At 37.1% G+C, this 13,260-nt stretch overlaps 1 protein-coding gene across 1 annotated transcript in view; it reads left to right on the top strand.

Annotated features, from left to right (window-relative positions):
• LOC309636663 (calcium-activated chloride channel regulator 1) overlaps window positions 1-13,260 on the top strand; it is a 96,954-nt gene that overhangs the window by 56,995 nt on the left and 26,699 nt on the right. The window lies entirely within an intron of this gene.

Below are 13,260 nucleotides of genomic sequence, written 5' to 3'. Positions count from 1 at the left end.
GATGAAAGTTCATAATAATGCAATTGACAAGGAAATTTAGTTATTTCTGAGATATACATTTTAAAGTAATAACTAGAATTACGACTTATAACATTATACCAGAACATATAAGATTTTTAGGAATTTCATGTATTGTCTGAAACATTTATATTAACATATTTCCATACAAATAACCCAAAGAAAGTTTAGTATTATTTTTTTAAATTTTTATATATTATTTTATTTATTTTCTCATACAGCAGGTTCTTATTAGTCATCAATTTTATACACATCAGTGTATACATGTCAATCCCAATCGCCCAATTCAGCACACCACCATCCCCACCTCCCCACGGCTTTCCTCCCTTGGTGTCCATACGTTTGTTCTCTACATCTGTGTCTCAACTCCTGCCCTGCAAACCGGTTCTTCTGTATCATTTTTCTAGGTTCCACATACATGTGTTAATATACGATATTTGTTTTTCTCTTTCTGACTTACTTCACTCTGTAGGACAGTCTCTAGATCCATCCACGTGTCAACAAATGACTCAATTTCGTTCCTTTTTATGGTTGAGTAATATTCCATCGTATACATGTACCACCTCTTCTTTATCCATTCATCTGTTGATGGGCATTTAGGTTGCTTCCATGACCTGGCTATTGTAAATAGTGCTGCAATGAACATTGGGGTGCATGTGTCTTTTTGAATTATGGTTTTCTCTGGGTATATGCCCAGTAGTGGGATTGCTGGGTCATATGGTAATTCTATTTTTAGTTTTTTAAGGAACCTCCAAACTGTTCTCCATAGTGGCTGTATCAATTTACATTCCCACCAACAGTGCAAGAGGGTTCCCTTTTCTCCACACCCTCTCCAGCATTTATTGTTTGTAGATTTTCTGATGATGCCCATTCTAACTGGTGTGAGATGATACCTCATTGTAGTTTTGATTTGCATTTCTCTAATAATTAGTGATGTTGAGCATCTTTTCATGTGCTCCTTGGCCATCTGTGTGTCTTCTTTGGAGAAATGTCTATTTAGGTCTTCTGCCCATTTTTGGATTGGGTCGTTTGTTTCTTTAATATTGAGCTGCATGAGCTGTTTATATATTTTGGAGATTAATCCTTTGTGCGTTGATTCGTTTGCAAATATTTTCTCCCATTCTCAGGGTTGTCTTTTTGTCTTGTTTATGGTTTCCTTTGCTGTGCAAAAGCTTTTAAGTTTCATTAGGTCCCATCTGTTTATTTTTGCTTTTATTTCCATTACTCTAGGAGGTGGATCAAAAAAGATCTTGCTGTGATTTATGTCAAAGAGTGTTCTTCCTATGTTTTCCTCTAAGAGTTTGATAGTGTCTGGCCTTACATTTAGGTCTTTAATCCATTTTGAGTTTATTTTTGTGTATGGTGTTAGGGAGTGTTCTAATTTCATTCTTTTACATGTAGCTGTCCAGTTTTCCCAGGACGACTTAATGAAGAGTCTGTCTTTTCTCCATTGTATATTCTTGCCTCCCTTGTCATAGATTAGGTGACCATAGGTGCATGGGTTTATCTCTGGGCTTTCTATCCTGTACCATTGATCTATATTTCTGTTTTTGTGTTTTGATTACTGTAGCTTTGCAGTGTAGTTTGAAGTCAGGGAGCCTGATTCCTCCACCTCTGTTTTTCTTTCTCAAGATTGTTTTGGCTATTCAGGGTCTTTTGTGTTTCCATACAAATTGTAAAATTTTTTGTTCTAGTTCTGTGAAAAATGCCATTGGTAATTTGATAAGGATTGCATTGAACTGTAGATTGCTTTGGGTAGTATAGTCATTTTCACAATGTTGATTCTTCCAATCCAAGAAAATGGTATATTTTTCCATCTGTTTATGTCATCTTTGATTTCTTTCATCGGTGTTTTATAGTTTTCTGAGTACAGGTCTTTTGCCTCCTTAGGTAGGTTTATTCCTAGGCATTTTATTCTTTTTGTAGTGATGGTAAATGGGATTGTTTCCTTGATTTCTCTTTCTGATCTTTCATTGTTAGTGTATAGGAATGCAAAAGATTTCTGTGCATTAATTTTGTATCCTGCAACTTTACCAAATTCATTGATTAGCTCTAGTAGTTTTCTGGTGGCATCTTTAGGATTTTCTATGTACAGTGTCATGTCATATGCAAACAGTGACAGTTTTACTTCTTCTATTCCAATTTGTATTCCTTTTATTTCTTTTTCTTTTCTGATTGCTGGGGCTAGGACTTCCAAAACTATGTTGAATAATGGTGGTGAGAGTGAACACCTTTGTCTTGTTCCCAATCTTAGAGGGAATGTTTTCAGTTTTTCACCATTGAGAATGATGTTTGCTGTGGGTTTGTCATATATGTCCTTTATTATATTGAGGTAGGTTCCCTCTATGCCCACTTTCTGGAGAGTTTTTATCATAAATGGATGTTGAATTTTGTCAACAAGAGCTAACAAGAGCTAAGTGTTAGCTCTTCTCTAAATGTTTGATAGAATTTTCCTGTGAAGCCATCTGGTTCTGGACTTTTGTTTTTTGGAAGACTTTTAATAACAGTTTCAATTTCATTACTTGTGAGCGGCCTGTTCATATTTTCTAGTTCTTCTGGTTCAGTTTTTGAAGGTTGTACTTTTCTAAGAACTTGTCCATTTCTTCCAGTTGTCCATTTTATTGGCATATAGTTGCTTGTAGTAGTCTCTTATGATCCTTTGTATTTCTGCAGTGTCAGTTGTAACTTCTTTTTCATTTCTAACTTTATTGATTTGATTTCCTCTCCCTTTTTTTCTTGATGAGTCTGGCTAAAGGGTTGTCGATTTTGTTTATCTTCTCAAAGAACCAGCTTTTAGTTTCATTGATCTTTGCTATTGTTTTCTTTGTTTCTATTTCATTTACTTCTGCTCTGATCTTTATTTCTTTCCTTCTGCTAACTTTGGGTTTTGTTTGTTCTTCTTTCTCTAGTTACTTTAGGTGTAAGGTCAGATTGTTTATTTGAGATTTTGCTTGTTTCTTGAGGTGAGATTGAATTGCTATAAACTTCCCTCTTAGAAATGCTTTTGCTGCATCCCATAGGTTTTGGGTCATCGTGTTTTCACTGTCATTTGTTTCTAGGTATTTTTTAAAACTTCCTCTTTGATTTCTTCAGTGATCTCCTGGTTAATTAGTAGCATATTGTTCAGCCTCCTTGTGTTTGTGTTTTCTACAGCTTTTTTCCTGTAATTGATTTCTAATCTCATAGTGTTGTGGTCGGAAAAGATGCTTGATATGATTTCAATTTTCTCAAATTTTCTGAGGCTTGATTTGTGACCCAAGATGTGATCTATCCTGGAGAATGTTCCATGTGCACTTGAGAAGAAAGTGTACTCTGCTATTTTCAGATGGATTGTCCTATAAATACCAATTAAGTCTATCTGGTCTAATATGTCATTTAAGGCTTGTGTTTCCTTATTAATTTTCTGTCTGGATGATCTATCCATTGGCGTAAGTGGAATGTTAAAGTTCCCCACCATTATTGTGTTACTGTCGATTTCCCCTTTAATGGCGGTTAGCATTTGCCTTATATATTGAGGTGCTCCTATGTTGGGTGCATAAATATTTACAATTGTTATATCTTCTTCTTGGAATGATCCCTTGATCATTATGTAGTGTCCTTCCTTGCCTCTTGTAACAGTCTTTATTTTAAAGTCTGTTATAAGTATTGTTTGATATAAGTATTGCTCCTCTAGCTTTCTTTTGATTTCCATTTGCATGGACTATATTTTTCCATCTCCTCACTTTCTGTCTGTATGTGTCCCTAGTTCCAAAGTGGGTCTCTTGTAGACAGCAAATATACGGGTCTTGTTTTTGTATCCATTCAGCTATTCTCTGTCTTTTGGTTGTAGCATATATATCTAAGGTAATTATTGATATGTATGTTCCTATTACCATTTTCTTAATTGTTTTGGGTTTGTTTTTGTAGGTCTTTTTCTTGTCTTGTTTTTCCCGCCGGGAGAAGTTCCTTTTGCCTTTGTTGTAAAGCTGTTTGGTGGTGCTGAATTCTCTTAGTTTTTGCTTGTCAGTAAAGCTTTTGATTTCTCTCTCGAGAAAAAGGAATGAGATCCCTGCTGGGTAGAGTAATTTTGGTTGTAGGTTTTCCCTTTCATCACTCTAAATGTAACCTGCCACTCCCTTCTGGCCTGCAAAGTTTCTGCTGAAAAATCAGCTGATAACCTTATGGGAATTCCCTTGTATGTTATTAGTTGCTGTTTTTACCCTTGCTGCTTTTAATATTTTTCTTGGTATTTAATTTTTGTTAGTTTGATTAATATGTGTCTCAGCATGTTTCTCCTTGGGTTTACCCTGTATGGGACTCTCTGCACTTCCTGGCCTTGCATGACTATTTCCTTTCCCATGTTAGGGAAGTTTGGGGCTATAATCTCTTCAAATATTTTCTCAGATCCCTTCTCTCTCTTCTTTTTCTGGGACCCCTATAATTCGAATGTTTGTGTGTTCAATATTGTCTCAGAGGTCTCTGAGACTGTCTTCAATTCTTTTCATTCTTTTTTTCTTTATTCTGCTCTGTGGCAGTTATTTCCACATTCTATCTTCCAGCTCACTTATCTGTTCTTCTGCCTCAGTTATTCTGCTATTGATTCCTTCTAGTATATTTTTCATTTCAGTTATTGTGAATGTGAACAATCAATGTTAATGTGAACAATCAATGATTGTTTGTTCTTTAGTTTTTCTAGGTCTCTGTTAAACATTTCTTGTATCTTCTCGATCCATGCTTCCACTCTTTTTCTGAGATCTTGGATCATCTTTACTATATTACTCTGAGTTCTTTTTCAAAGTCTTTTCCCTCTGAAGGGTAGGGCCACATCAGGTGGTGTGCTTTGGGGTGGCTGTGAGCTTATTATGACTTTAGGCAGCCTGTCTGCTGATGGGTGGGGCTGTGTTCCTTTCTTGCTGGTTGTTTGGTGTGAGGTGTCCAGCACTGGAGCCTGTAGGCAGTTGGGTAGAGCCGGGTTTTGGTGTCAAGATGGATACCTTCAGTTTTCCTCTAGGGTTGGTCCCTTTTTTAATTCCTCTTTTCTTTTTTCTTTCTTTCATCCTACCTAGTTGGGTGGGGATTTTTCCTGTCCTTTTCGGTGTCTCAAGTCTTCCACTAATATTCAGCAAGTGCTATGTGAGAACTGTTCCATTTGTAGATGTATTCTTGATATACTTGTGAGGAGAGACAATTCCACATCCTCTTATTCCAGCATCTTGACTCTTCGGTGTCTTTTCACAACTCTTGAAGGGAGTTTAAGCAACATTTCTTCTCTTAAGTCTGTCTTGGTTTGTGTGTCTGATGAGAGAAGCCTTAAAGTATAAAACTTGGTTCCTGTTCTTGGCCCTGTTTTTTGCCATATGGACAAGATCATCCTCCATAGGAGAGAATGAAAGTGTCTCTGAGAGAAGTAGAAACAAAGGAAGGAGACAGAATGTTCAAGTCCCTGGTTTTGGCTCTTCCTGAAAACTAGCTGCATCTTGACCTTCCCATAATTTCTTGTCTAGTCCTTTTTTGGATTCCCTGAGTCAAAAAATTCCACTTAATTCCTTAAGTCAATCTGAGGTAAATTTCTCTTTAATGGAACCGAGACTTCACATGAGTGAATGATTAATACAAATGAATACCACAAATAGAAGCAGTGTAGGAGTTCAGAGGAGAGATATTTCTTTGGACTAGAAGGTCAAGGAAGGTTTTTTGGCCTCACTTGAGGTGGGACAAAGATCAGATCAAGTTTGGAGAGCTAGGTAGGCAACAATCATGACAAGTTGCAGAGGCATTTAAACACTAAAAGTGAATAAACTGAATTTGAATTTAAACTCTACAAATAAAAATGAATGTGGAAGACAGAATAATTGCCTCCTAAACATGTCCATGTCCTAGTGCTCACAACTGTGAATGTGTTACCTTCCATGGCAAAAGGGACTTTGCAGTTGTGATTTACTTAAGGACCTTGAGATGGAGAGATTATCCTGGTTTTCAGGTGTGTCCAGTGTAATAAAAATGGTCCTGGTAAGGGAAACAGGAAGGCAGGAGAGTCAGGGAAGATGTAATGATGGAAACAGAAGTCAGAAACTAAGAGACAGAGAGAAAGACTTGAAGATACTATATTTATGGCTTTGAAGATAGAGGAAGAGGTTAAGAGCCAAGGAATGCAGGTGGCTTCTAGAAACCAGAAAAGGCAAGGAAACAGCTTCTCCCCTAGAGCCTCCAGAAGAAACCAACCCTGTCGACACCTTAGCCCAACTGACCCACCTCAGACTTCTGACTTCCAGAATCATAAGATAATGAATTTGTGTGGTTTTAAATCACTAAGCTTGAAGCAATTTCTTACAACAGAAAGAGGAAACTAACACAGTGGGACAAGAGTGATTTGATTTTAAAAGATATGTATGCTATGCTATAAGCTGATTACTCCCAGATCTCTGATTCTAAGAGCTCTCCCCAAGTACCAAGGTATGCACACGTGCACGCACACACACACACATTTATCTGTGGGGTGTGTGTGTGTGTAGTTCTTTACAGGTCTTTTCTATCTAGATGTTCTTTGACACCTCAAACTCAATTTGTCCAAAACTGAATTACTAAATTTTTTTCTGCTTCCCATTCCCCAACCCACTTTTTTTCTTTTTCTTATTTTCTTCCTTGAATGAGTGGGAATAGGGGGTCTCAACTCTCCACCAAGATAGCCAAGTCAGAAAACTGGGAGTCATCTGATTTTCTCTCTCTCTTTTCACCCTCAGTCACCAAGTTCTAGAGACTATATCCTGTATTCCCTCTTAAATTCATATCCTTCCTCTTTATTCCTACCAATACCACCTTAGTTTTGGCGGTATACTCTCGTCTGGATTAGAACAGAACTTCATCACTAGTTGTCTTCCAAGCAACACCAGCAGCAGGAGCCCTCCAGCCCCTTCCCAGTTTATCCTCTATATGCTGCCAGAGTTCTATCCATCTATACAGTCTAACTAGGCCATGTCTTTTCTTAAAAGCTTTTCAAGGTTCTTCAGCAACTCCACAGTTGACTCCATAAAGCCTAATCCTTGTTGTATGGCATTTCAGGTCTTTCACATAAGCTCCTGAACACTAGAACTGTGTCGTGGTTGCTATGCAAGCCTGACACATGTCATAGTACCAGGTATATAGTAATAACTAAATAAATTTCAAAAGTAAACTTCTCTATTTTTCCAGCATCCTCTCAGGCCATTCCTCACCTTATCCTTCACAATCTGACGACACCAGACTTATCATTGTTCCCCAGACAGTCAGTGCTAGTTCACCTGCATGGCTACAATACTGTTTCCCCTGTCAGAAATGCCTGCCCCGCTCCCCACCGCCCCATTGTTATCAGGAAAACAGAGTCATCTGACAAAGCCCTATTGAGGCATTGCTTCCTCTTGAAGTTTTCTCTAATCACCTACCCCATCGGTCTCAAACTCTCTTCTCTGTACTATTTCTGAGCCTCACTTTCCTCATTTGTAAAATAAAAAAAAAAAAAAAAACATTTCTTAAGCACTTATGATGTGTCAGATAATTTCCTGGCACTGGAGATTTAGCAGTGAATAAAAAGACAAAATATCTACCTTATATTCCACTAGTACTACTGCTCTTTACATGATGCCAATGCTGGATAAATATAAAAAGAATTCACCATGTTCCAGGCACTATTCTAGGCGCTTTATAATATGAACTCATTTAATATTCACAACAACTATGAGCCAAGAATCATTATTATTCCTATTCTACAGATGAGGAAACAGAGACACAAACAGATTTAGCAACCTGTTTAAGATCATACTACTGGTAAAAGCGATCAACCCAGAATTCAAACTCAGGAAGTCTGCTTCTAGAACCTACGCTCTCAACCACAATGTCATATGTATTTCTGTTACGTATTGTATTGAACTAAATTGCAATCATCAATCTCCATGTCTGTCTCCCATGCTAATCTGTGCCTTCACTAAAGCCAAGGACTATATTTAATTTGTTTTTATATCCCTAAGGCCTACCACAGTGAGGGTTTATAGTCAGTAGGGACTGAACAAATGTTTGTTGAACTACAGGCAACCCCAGTTCCAATCAAGCTACCTAATAAAGGAAAGAGTACTGTGCTAAGTGCTAAAGTTATTAATTTAAACATGTAAAATAATAGAAAGATGTTAAACTTTTATCCTCTTAAGTTCCTGATTTTTTTATTGTGGTAAAATATACATAACATAAAATTTACAATTTTAACCACTTTAGGTGTATGGTTCTGCTGTATTAAGTACATGCACATTGTTGTGCAACTATCACCACTATCCATATCCAGCACTTTTTCATCTTCCCAAACTGAAACTCCATACCCATTAAACAATGATTTCCCCTCCAATCTCCCCCCAGGCCTTGGCAATCACCAATCTATGAATTTGATTATTCTAGATACCTCACATAAGTGGACTCAGTCAGTATTTGTCCTTTTGTGACTGGTTTATTTCACTTGGCGTAATGTTTTCAAGGTTTATCCTTGTTGTGGCACATGTCAAAATTGCTTTCCTTTTTAAAGCTGGATAATATTATTCTGTTGTATGGATATACCACATTTTGCTTAGCCATTCATCCATTGATGGACACTTGAGTTGCTTCCACTTTTGGCTATTGTGAGTCATGCTGCTATGAACATGGGTTTACAAATATCTGTTCCAGCGCCTGCTCTCAATTCTCTTTGGTATATACCTAGAAGTAGAATTGCAGGATCTCATGACAATCCTATGCTTAATTTTTTTGAGGAGCCATCATACTGTTTTCCATAGCAACTGTACCTTTTTTCATTCCCACCAGCAATGCACAAGGGTTCCAATTCTTCCACATCTTCACCAACAGTTATTTTCTGTTTTTTTTTGATGATAGCTATCCCAATGGGTGTGAAGTGATGTCTCATTGTGAAGTTCCTCGAGTTTCTTGACCAGCATTTATATTTCTGGTCACTCTAAATCCTCTCTATATCTCATACTATTCTTGAGCCCTAAATTGAAGGAAAATTTCTTTGAAAACATAGATGAGGGACACTTCCTACAGGATAATATTCTCTGCATTTATGCATAATGATATAGAGGTACTGAAATAGTTGAAATTTTGTGGCTAATACACAAAATTTTTTCCTACTGTGTTAACTCTAAAATAGTCTTTGTCCTCTCTTTAAATGTAGAGTTCATTTTGACCTATTCTGCTTATACCTTCATTCTGTTTATCCAGCTCTTCAGGCAACCCTACCCAAGAGTCACCAGCATGTTAATGAAGAAACATATTACTTACAAACTGCATTTTTAAAAAATCTTGGGGCACATTTTAAAACATTTTGTATTATGCTGTTGTCATCAGAACTTTATGAAGTTTTTTCCCTTACAGATATATTCCCTTTAATCACCATCCCAAGGAAGTTTACTTTTAAAAAGGAATGAAACAGATACTTTATTGACTCATGTCAATAAAAGTGAAAAGCACTTTTCCTAAAAGAAAACATTTATCTGTTCTTTGACAACTTACTGAATAAAATATTTCAAAATATACAGGAACAGGTTAAATTTTTGCACTTTATATAGAGGAAAAACCCAATGCACAAAACTACACATCTCACTAAATAAGGAGTTCAATAATAACTTTGAAGAAGTAAAAAGAAGAAAAACAAGCAACCCAACCAATAATTAGTTGAGCAAGTAGTTCACTGAGAGAAACCTCCCCTCCCAACAATACTGACCCAGGTGGCAGGGACAAGAGAAGCATCTGAGCAGGTTTTACAAGAATATTTAAAAGCCAAATAAGACATTAATGGAAAATCTGACTCTGTACCAGGAACCAAGGCCATGCTGACCAAGGAAATGCAAAGGTGTAAACGTCTCACAAAGAAACTAGGTTTAGCATGAAGGATTATGTGAGTGCCAGGGCCGACACCTTTATCAGAGAGGTAATTAATAATAACGTATTTGCATCCAAGTCATATACATAGAGTCAAGATGTGCTAACTATGGTTAATATGATGAAAACTAGTGCTTCTCAAAATTTAGAGGAGGGGGAAGGGTAAGCTGGGATGAAGTGAGAGAGTGGCATGGACATATATACACTAACAAATTTAAAATAGATAGCTAGTGGGAAGCAGCCGCATAGCACAGGGAGATCAGCTCCGTGCTTTGTGACCACCTAGAGGGGAGGGATAGGGAGGGTGGGAGGGAGATGCAAGAGGGGGGATATGGGGATATATGTATATGTATAGCTGATTCACTTTGTGATACAGCAGAAACTAACACACCACTGTAAAGCAATTATACTCTAATAAAGATGTTAAAAAAAAATTAATGTGCACATGTGTCTTCTGGGAATCTTGTTTAAAAGCAGGTCAGTAGGTCTGGGATAGTGCCTGAGATTCTGCAATTTCTAACAAGCTGCCAGGTGATGTCAATACAGGTAGCCCATATCCACATTTTTAATAGCATGATGTACACACAATCAGAACATCTGGCAAATTAGATGGAAACTGAAATCTCAGGGACTTCTGGTAAAACTTTTGCTTTTCTGATACAAGAGCAGATAGTGTAGGGGCTACCACATTCCTCTACTTACAGCATAAATATGGGACCTGTAGGTGCAGCAACCTCTCATGATCACGAGTAAAAATCACACATCCAAGGTTGGTAGAGAAGAAATTTAGAAAGAGCCTGTGTCCTTTGTGCCACCAGTAAGCCACTACACCAGTGACTGCCTAGTAAGGCAAATAAATCCATATTATGTTAAGCCACTATTATTAAGTTTTATAACTGAAAACACTTCTAATGAATACATATAAGCTAGAGATACTAATGTGTGAAGTAGGGACAAAAAAGCTAGCAGGAAAGGGAACGGGAGGAGGAGCAAAGTACCTGGTAATCCACTGAGATAAGCTTCTTTGAATAGGCAAGGATCTACTGTAGACTAGTGATCCCCAACTTTTTCAGAAATAGTCCAGTAAGGATTATTATTTTTTTAATGTCAAAAGAATGTCAGTGATCTGCTTTCCCAACTCACATACATAATAATAACTGATATATTTTTACCATGTGTCAGTGTTCTAAATGTCCCATATGTATATATATTGAATTCATTTAAGTCATAACTATTCTTCAATGCAGGTTTATTATTATCCTCACTCAACTGATGAGGAAATTGAGGCACAGAGAGGTCAAGTAGTTTAACCAAGTTCATCCACTTAATGATACAGCTGGGGTTTGAACTCTGACAGTACAACTCCAAACCCTTATATTCTTAACTGCTTTGTTTTATCACTGCCCCACAAGATAAGAGCTCTAGTGTCTGTAGCTTGGAAAAGGAATGCATATATGCATATGAATTTGAACGCCCATTTCAATAAACTTGAGACCCCTGAGGGTCTTAATCCACAGGTTGGAAATCACTCTCTTCTACCTAGCGTGGGCATTAATTTGTCCAAGTTCGCATCTCCATATTAGAAACATTTGAAATTTTGAAACCTCCATTTCAGAATCACGTTTTATATAGCTATGAATATAAGCGATCACTGCTTGAGAGTGAATATTCTAATTGTAAAATAATTCTGTGTTATTTTCAAGAGACTCTCAATCAATCAGAGAAAAAGCACTACTGTTCTTTCCACCAGAGTAAGTACATGGGATCTAGGTCTTTGTATTAGAATTTTAATTAGAAGTAGAGATATAGGCCATTTTCTATCTCTGTGATATTGGCCTCTATTTCAAACAAAATTCTGGTATTCATTCTTCCATTGTAAAATAATAAAGTAAAATTAAATTAAATTAAAATGAGATAAAATAAAACATTAAAATCCTATCCATTCTTTAAGACTCATGTTAAATGAGTCATTCCCTAACTCCATCTCAAATCCTGACTCAGAATTCTTTGCTCCTTCCTCCTTGCTATCATATACTTTTATTACAGCATTTATCAGGTTGTATTACAGACCTTCATTGGTCAGTCTCCGTCACTAAATTGTGGATTCCTTAAGGGAAGGCACTGTTTTATCTTCTGAGCTTATCGCAAAGCATACTCCATAAATATTCAAGGGACGAGTCTAAAGGCTATATGACATGTTATATAATATTTTTTGCCCATACAAGATTTCTCACTCTCCCCAGTTACAGAAATCTAGATCTTCTTGATTAGGAATAGAAAATTGTAAAATATGTGATAATTTGGTTTTTGCACTAGAATTTTTATCATTTGTTTTTGTATTCTTCCACAGGTGGTAGAGTTGACTATGAGTTGGCTCCCTTACCAGGTGAAATGATGTGTCCTGGAGGAGTACAGCATAGGGGTTATGAATATGGCTTGGAGTCAGACTAGGGTTTCAGCTTGGTTCTGACACTTACTGGCAGGGTGACTTTGAGGAAGCTATTAAGGCTCAGTTTTCTCATTTGTAAAATGAGAAATGGTATCTACTCATGGGGTTCTTGTGAGGATTCAATGAGTTAATAGATTTAAAGAATGTCACATAGTGCTTGGCATATAGTAAGCACTTAATAAATATTATTTGAGAATTTAAGACATGACACTCTATCTTAGAATGGATTCACCAAAAGCAAACCCTGAGACAAGGATTTATGCACAAGCAATTTATTAAGGAAGTTCTCAAAGAAAAAATGGCAAGGGAGGAGAGAAACTAGAACAAGGAAAGAAAAGAAGTCAAGTGGGGTGTTGATTACAGGTAGAGTCCCTTGGAGGTTGTTTCAGGTTGATTCCCACAGGGAACTCTAATGTATAAGTTACACTTCGGAACTTGTCCCAACCTGAAGCAAAGGCACTAAGATTTCACGTCCCTGCACTTGTCAGTCATTGACTAAGGACCACCTGGTATGATGTAAGCTACCACTGGCTCTTTGCGTAAACAGACAAAGCAGCTCACGTAGCCTGAGTGCTATCCTCCAGAGAAGAGTTGCCAGTGTGAGCCATTGAGAGAGAAAGTCCCCTGACACAGAGAGAAGAGGTATACAGGAATAGTAAAGAGATATGAGGAAGTTGGGGTAGAGCACTAACAGTGTCCACTACCATACCCCAATGTGTAACCAACCAGGCAAAATATAGCTACCCATAGCATGATGTAGACATCATGCTATATTAACATCTCTGGTTTCTGTTTCACCATTTGTAGAAGGAGGAAGACAATACCTATCTCATGACTCACTTTGCTGTACAGCAGAAACTAACGCAATATTTTAAATCAACTATACTCCAATAAAATTATTTTAAAAATAAAAATAAATAAAA

Source organism: Balaenoptera physalus, assembly GCF_965194825.1.
Source record: "Balaenoptera physalus genome assembly, chromosome: 1".
NCBI lineage: Eukaryota > Metazoa > Chordata > Mammalia > Artiodactyla > Balaenopteridae > Balaenoptera > Balaenoptera physalus.
This window is presented reverse-complemented; position numbering and strand designations above follow the sequence as displayed.